Source organism: Triticum dicoccoides, chromosome 1B (genome assembly GCF_002162155.2).
Source record: "Triticum dicoccoides isolate Atlit2015 ecotype Zavitan chromosome 1B, WEW_v2.0, whole genome shotgun sequence".
NCBI lineage: Eukaryota > Viridiplantae > Streptophyta > Magnoliopsida > Poales > Poaceae > Triticum > Triticum dicoccoides.
The window spans coordinates 708,851,891-708,857,464 of NC_041381.1; the positions used below are offsets into that span (position 1 = coordinate 708,851,891).

Sequence of the window (5,574 nt, forward strand, 5' to 3'; positions counted from 1 at the left end):
CCTTTAGTCCGGGATGGTGTCCATCCAATCCTACCATCGACTATATTTGCTAGCACCGTCCCAGCCAGAGTCACAACTAAGGTTAACCAAGCCAGAGCCACGTTCAATTAAAGTGACAAAAAAATTACTTTTTAACTAAAAATAATTGAAAACAACAATTAAAGGACTAAAACAACTATATAAGCAAAGCAGTACTGTTTTAACTCAAATCCTAATTTAAATTATTCTAAAAATAACCAAATAAATCTTTCAAATTTGAAAACTAATGGCACAAAAAAACTAGACAAAATTTTGAATGTAATGCAAAAAGAATCACTCAAAAACATCAAATATCCTAAAAGATATAAGCAATTTAAAACAGAAACTAAAAATAGAAAACAAATTTCAGAACCCCTTTATTCCCGTTTTGAGACACGAACCGGGACTAAAGGGTGCGATGCCCTTTAATCCCGATTCGTGTCTCAAACTGGGACTAAAGGGCATCACACCCTTTAGTCCCGGGACTAAACCGGTTTGAGACACAAACCAGGACTAAAGGGCATCACACCCTTTAGTCCCGGTTGGTGTCTCAAACCGGGACTAAAGAGATCTTTAGTCCCGGTTAGAGTCACGAACCGGGATTAAAGGACATCGCACCCTTTAGTCCCGGTTCGTGTCTCAAACCGGGACTAAAGGTCCCATTTAAACCGGGACTAATGCCTTCCCGACGCCCTAGCCGCTCGAACCGGGACTAATGCTCACATTAGTCCCGGTTCATAATGCAACCGGGACTAAAGGGTGCATTGAGCTTGGACCAAAGCCCTGTTTTCTACTAATGTATAAACCTGTCTTCCTAGGTCATGCCAGAATGGATGCAGATTCAAGGGAGGTTGCATTCAGAAAGCAACTTGTTCAGCTATGTATCCCTGCTAACGCTCTTCACAAATATCACAACTTGGTTGAAATCAAGAGCATCCAAGAGATCATTCAATTTTTGATTCTTCTCCGACTCTGTCAATTTTATATAGTGCTACTAAAACAAGACAGTATAATCACACACACAGTGGAACAAAAACTAGTGAAATGAATGTGCAAAACAGTGTAAAACGACAAAAGCTACCTGAACAAGACCGTGAAGGGTCAACTTTGCCTCATCATCAACATAAATTTCCATAGGCTGTAAGGGAAAAAATGGTAGATGAAAGAAATTAGCATTCCAGCATCAATCTACAGGTACATTTCAAGTATCTGAATTCCTTCATCTTCAGAATATGCTGCCCACGTGTGGAACTTAAGTTCTGCACTGTTGCACACCATATTTGTTCCACTCAAGTTCGTCGGTCATTGCAACAGTGCATCACAGACAATTCCAGGCTGACATATGGCGACATTGAAAATGAGAACCAGAACCGCCACCAGCTAAACTCCACTGAAACTCCACATCCACCAGCTAACTCCATATGTGCGTGACTAAGTGCAACAAACCGAACAAGTGAACCCAGATAGTTAACCTCCAGACTGGTTCCCAACAGAAATTGACCATGTTGGAACTCGCCCACATGATCGATCACATCACAGTACAATGAAAACGTGCAAAAAAAAACTTTTATAGCCAAGGGCTCTTGTCGTGCCCTTTGTTTCTCCTCTTTTTATTTTCTGTTTTCTCGGGTGTTACAACTTTGCACAACGTGCTGTGTATATATACACAATGGCCAACGCACGACCACCTAAAGCAACTAGGACTTGGACTTCTGTCTCCTTACCGTACACGGACTTGACCACCTAATACTACCAGGACTCAACTCGTTTGCTTCCTAATCTAACTCAAACACTTAGACACATCCAGGTGCTAATTCTATCCAAGCTACTACTACTTGACACATGACATGCAAGTCGTAGTACACCGAACTAGCCTAACCACCGGCCACTCTAATTGTGATTAGCTTAAACTTATTTGCTAGACAAGATTATTGCTAACAGACCAATCACTACTGGAATTCTGTTTTACGCCGGGTGTAACGGGCACTCGGCAAAGGGCCGAAAACTGTCGGCAAATCCTTTGCCGAATGTCACCCTCGGCAAAAGCCAACCGACGTACACCTCTCTGGCAAACAGGAGTTTACCAAGAGCTCGAACACGGACACTCGACAAAGACTTTGCCGAGAGCTAAACAGTACAGCTCGGCAAAATAAAGTAGCTGACGGATAACAGACGGGGACGGCGGTTGCCACGTTGGCCAACTTTGCCGAGAGCACCACTCGGCAAAGAGAGCCAGTAGCAGGTCGACACGTGTCAGCTCCTGACATGTGGGACCAGGCGAACAGGCCGAGGGCCAACTTTGCCGAGAGCACCACTCGGCAAAGAGAGCCAGTAGCAGATCGACACGTGTCAGCTCCTAACATGTGGGACCAGGAGAACATGCCGAGGGCCAACTTTGCCGAGAGGGGCTCTCGGCAAAGACAACCAGTAGGAGGCTGACACGTGTCTCCCCCGACATGTGGGTCCACGAGAACAGGCCGAGGGACAACTTTGCCGGGAGGTGCTCTCGGCAAACAGACTAAATAGGAGGCTGACACGTGTCATCTTCTGACATGTGGGACCACGAGAACTGGCCGAGGGCCATATTTGCCGAGAATAGCTCTCGGCAACGTTAACCAATAGGAGGCTGACACGTGTCATCTTCTGACATGTGGGACCACGAGAACAGGCCGAGGGCCAACTTTGCCGAGAGCCACCGTCGGCAAACTCTATCTGTGCCGAGTGCTGCTCTCAGCAAACTGAGCCAATAGGGGAGGGCACGTCACTTGTCCTAAAAGCCGTGCCCATACTTTGCCGAGGGCCACCGTCGGCAATCCTTTTACCTTTACCGAGAGGCCTCTCGATAAAGGTTTCAGGAGCACTACAGGTTATTATCCTTTACCGAGAGGCCTCTCGGTAAAAGTGCCAGGTTCTATTGGTTGGTACAATTTTACCGAGATCCCTCTCGGTAAAGGCTGCTTGCTGGTCCAGTTTCACAGTCTTTACCGAGAGGCACCCTCGGTAATGGTGTGCCCAACAACCTTTTTCATTTCTCTTTCTTTCCTGCAGAGAAACATATACAACAACATCATATAGTTAATAACACATAGAACATGTCACATATAGGCATCATTGAACAAAAAAAGCAATGATTCTGAAAAACATTCCACATAAAAGCAATAGTGCCTAAAAGCTGAAATAGTAGTCAAGGCACTCGACTACCACAAGTTTACAAGTCTCAAGATGCAAGAGTTCTCAAGCACATACAAGGAACAGTTTCAAACATAACATAACATGAAGTTCACGCGATTTTGGAGATCGGAGTGATAACATCAACATTAGAAGGCCTCATTCCGTTTGCTGCCCCAGCTCCACCAACTTGAGGTGGAACTACCGGAACATTGTTCGACCCTTGTGATGGGTTGAGCTGTGATGGATTGACCCAATAGTGAGATGAATGCATATGGTAATGCCGAAAATGGTGACGGAAATAATTTGAACGAAACTCACAATGTTCCACTCTGGTGTCGATGGCATCTCTGGCACTGGTTGGCCTTGCACGGAATAAAGATTGGCCACCATATGTTGTAAAGACTTCACTAGATCATCTTGTGCCTTCAGGTTGGCCCGGTTTTCATCTCGTTCTTTCTCGGTGTCAATCAGTCGAGTCTACAATATGGCAATGCAAATGTCATTCATGTTGAAATGCAAATATGCAGGACCATGAAGGATCAATGAAGAAGCACTGACCTGAATATCCTCAATAATGCTCACGGAATGTGGTACGTGACACTCTATGGTAGGAGTAGAGCCAGTACTCATAGCACGGAGCGTGTTGACTCTCGGAAGGGAGGAGGTTATGACAGAATCAAGGTGAACCGCCATCCGGCCATTCGGTCTACCGCCTGCCGCGGCAATGGACACAAGAGGGTCAAACGGTAGCACGTGAGGATCAGTGTCTTGCCCGTACGTCTCCTTCAATTTTTTGGTGTAGTTCTCTCCATCTAACCGGGCTTTAGAGCTGATCCAGTCCCTCTCCGGGTGGAGAGGGTGCTTGTCCTTGTTGTCTTTGGTACGTCTGATGGTCCATGCCTCGAAGTAAGTGATATCCTCGCCCGTGTCTTCTTTCTGCAAAAGAAAGCAATCCAAACAATCAAGGGAATGCTTACAAATGAAAGATAACATGATGAAAGAAAAAGATGTGGTTGCCTACATGTTTTGAGATGACACCTGGGATGGTGAGGTTGCCTTGACGGTGTCCTGGACAACCCATCAACTTACGCCGTTCAGATATTGCTTTGTGTTCATCCTGCCACCCTGGATCTGTCCACCGTTCGATGATCTTCTCCCAGCACGGACATTTGTCAGCGCACCACCAAGGAATCACCTGTAAATTAAACAAATACATCTTAGTAAGGATTCTAATTTTGCGGCAATGTAGGGAATAGCAAGCATCCATCGTCACTTGCCTTGAAGTAATTGTCCCATGAAAGATGCTTCCCTCGAGCCTCCTGTTTGGAAATCTTGTGGTTGAGATAGTCCGCGTGATACTTGACCACTAACCTGACGCGCCCCTCATAGTGCATGTCGTGGAGTAGTTTCTTGGCAATATTCTCAACCACCACATTTGCACGATCCTTCTGACCCTCAACGCATGTATAGAAATCCTACAAACATGCATACATGTGAGAAGGGTAAAATCATGACTATGGCAAATTTAAACCTTTTGGTATTGACATTTAGGTGTTTGAAAGGACTTACCCAGAAATCGTTGACCACTCGCATGGCTTTGTTACCATAAACCCTCTGACGCATATCCAGGAAATCCGGTGCAAGTTTGTAGCGATCCCATGACCAAGCTGGCTCAATGATACCGTTCGACAAAGTGACTAGTCCAGGATAATTTAACCTACAAAGACCCCCAGTGATGCCACTCGGCGACCGTGGCAGACGCCTCTCACCACCTTTTACTAAGCTTCTGCATTACGAAGAGTGAAGTCATATTATCTGTGAGGAAATGACAAAAGGTACAATTTATATGGGATGAGTCGAGATAACCACTTACTTCTCTCCCATTGGTTTAATCAACACGTCTGTATGCACATATGGACGTCTTGGAAGCTTTGAAGGACCACGCAGCCACACTTTCCCTCTGGAAGTAGTGATGATAGTCGAACCGCTCGGTTGCGAGCCGCTCACCTCGTGGTGCTCTGTCACCCGTGAGGGTCCATCCCCACCCTCAGAAACCTGACGAACAACCAGCCTCCTCTCGGCGGTGTCATCCACCACCACCACCTCCTCCTCATCCTCCACCACCTCCTCTGCGAAATCCTCCTCGTCCTCCTCCTCACTCGCCTCATCCCCATCCTCTATTTCCTCCCCCCGAGCACGGCGAAGCACTGCATCAGAGGGTCCAGGAGAATAAAGAGGTGCTCTACTCCGGGCTACTTTACGTACTCCTCGTCCGCCTCCTCCTCCTGCCTCACCTACTCCCCTCCTCGTCCCCTTCCTCGTCCGCCTCCTCCTCCTGCCTCACCTACTTACCCTCCTCATCCGCCTCCTCGTCCTGCCTCACCT

The 5,574-nt window shown here is 46.7% G+C and overlaps 1 pseudogene; it reads right to left on the reverse strand.

Moving 5' to 3' along the window:
* Positions 1-811: 811 nt before the first annotated feature.
* The window catches only part of LOC119351028, a 93,189-nt pseudogene continuing 88,426 nt past the window's right edge, over positions 812-5,574 (reverse strand).